The sequence below is a fragment of the Mixophyes fleayi genome, chromosome 2 (genome assembly GCF_038048845.1).
Source record: "Mixophyes fleayi isolate aMixFle1 chromosome 2, aMixFle1.hap1, whole genome shotgun sequence".
In the NCBI taxonomy this organism is placed as follows: Eukaryota; Metazoa; Chordata; class Amphibia; order Anura; family Limnodynastidae; genus Mixophyes; species Mixophyes fleayi.
Window position 1 is genome coordinate 24,313,715 of NC_134403.1, and position 2,343 is coordinate 24,316,057.

Genomic DNA, 2,343 nt, shown 5'->3' on the forward strand with positions numbered 1-2,343 from the left:
GACTCACAGAGTGCAGCAAAAGACGGGACAGGATGTACAAGGGAGTCAGACAGTAGAGAGACGTGGGACAATAGGTAGAGAGGACCCTGCCCGTGAGAGCTCACATTCTAGAGGGAGGGGTGGTGAGAGACAGTGGGATCCACTGGGAGAACATAGAGAAGGCAGACGAAGGAAGTCGAAGTGATGGATAAGATGGTCAGGAGGTGGTAGGATAGGGAAGCTTGAAAAGGTGAGATTTGAGAGAGCGCTTGAAGGATGAAAGATTCGGGGCGAGTCGAGTGAAGAGGGGTAGGAAGTTCCAAAGATTGGGGGCAGCATGGCAGAAGTCTTGGAGGCGAGCATGGGAAGAGGTAATGAGAGGCAGAGCAAAGTGGTTGTGTGGGTTTGTACCTCGAGACAAGGTCAGAGATGTGTGGAAGAAGTGTTGGTGACGGCTTTTTAAGTGAGTTTAAGGAGCTGGAACTGAATTCTGAAACTGAGCCAATGAAGGGATTTGCGCAGAGTAGTAGCGGAAGAGGAGCGGCGATGAGAGAGGAAGATGAGCTTAGCAGCAGCATTCTGGCTGGACTGAAGGTCAGACACGTGAGTGACAGGAAGGCCAGTGAGAAGGAGGTTGCAATAGTCGAGATGAGTAATGATGAGTGAATGGATCAGGATTTTGGTTGCTTCCTGAGAGAGGAAGGGACAGATTTTCATGATGTTACGGAGGAGGAAGTGGCAGGATTTAGTGAGGGACTGGATGTGAGGGGTAAAGCTGAGGGCAGAGTCAAGGGTGACTCCAAGGCAGCGGGCTTGGATGACAGGAGAGAGTTATGTTGTCAACCAAGAGAGAGATATTGGGAGGAATAGCTACATTAACCAGAGGAAAGATGATGAGCTCAGATTTGGAGATATTAAGATTGAGGAAGCGCTGTGACATCCAGGTAGATACAGCCGAGAGACCGCTAGATACTATGTAGGTCACATTAAGCAACGTCTTGTATCACATTTAGCTCCCCTAATATACTAATCATTTTATTTGTAATTCCTAAAATTCCTGACAGTACGGGGACACCTTCATTTCAAAAGTCAAATATTTTTTTAATATATTCATCTAAACATATATTTGTGCATCGGCAGATCATATCTGTGACACAGTCACTCTCATGCACTGAGCAATGGGCTTAGTACAATTCCCTTAAAATTCTCTATAGGGCCAGATAAAATTACAGACCTGCAGAAAGACGCATATCTGCGTTTCTTTAGTACTTGCTAAAGAGCAGGTGCAAATACCCGCTGATGGTGATAACTTGCCGCAAACCAGGCGTCTACGCTGCTGCAGAGGATGCATCTTGAGATGATTACGCCTCTGCCTATGGGCGGAAATACGCTATTTTTCCTGCTCTTTTAATAGAGTAACTTAGGATCAACCCTGAATCAGCTCTGTAATGTGGGCAGCATGGTGACTTAGTGGTTAGCACTTCTGCCTCACAGCGCTGGGGTCATGAGTTCAATTCCCGACCATGGCCTTATCTGTGTGGAGTTTGTATGTTCTCCCCGTGTTTGCGTGGGTTTCCTCCGGGTGCTCCGGTTTCCTCCCACACTCCAAAAACTAGTAGGTTAATTGGCTGATATCAAAATTGACCCTAAGTCTCTCTCTGTATGTGTGTGTGTGTGTGTGTGTATGTTAGGGAATTTAGACTGTAAGCTCCAATGGAGCAGGGACTGATGTGAATGAGTTCTCTGTACAGCGCTGCGGAATCAGTGGCGCTATATAAATAAATAAATGGTGATTATGATAATATTTCAGTACCCTAGAATGGATGAGCCAGTTTCATGGAGCCCCCCTATCGCCCCATCCACCCCTATTATAATCCACCACTGCTCACAGACCCTTCACACTGTGCCTCTGGGCCGTAAATGGCGCCGGATATCATACATTTATATGGCTTTCTATAGTGCAGTCAGATTTTTGCACAGTTCAGTTGTTTTGACTTATTATACATTATAATGTTATAAGAGTGGATCCAAGTAGCGGTTTTGCATTTGGACAACTGCTCCCAGCAGAAGTCACCAGGAACTGGCAGTTGCAGCTTGGCAGTAACATATGCATTCCATATAAGTGTCTGAGAGAGTCGGGAGCACTGTGCTCCCATAACTTGTGCAGTCAGCCCCATTGTGTATCCCCAGCTTTGTTTCCAGCCTTGGAAACTCAGCCTGAGGAGGGGGGGGTGGCAAAAAAAAAAAAGGAGGATTTATTGTATGGGATTTAAGTGGCAGAGGCAGATTATAGGCAGCAAACAAGCCACTTCTATAAGTGGAAGTGTCAGAACAGGCTCTTTTGCAGGGACACAAGCTGAACTC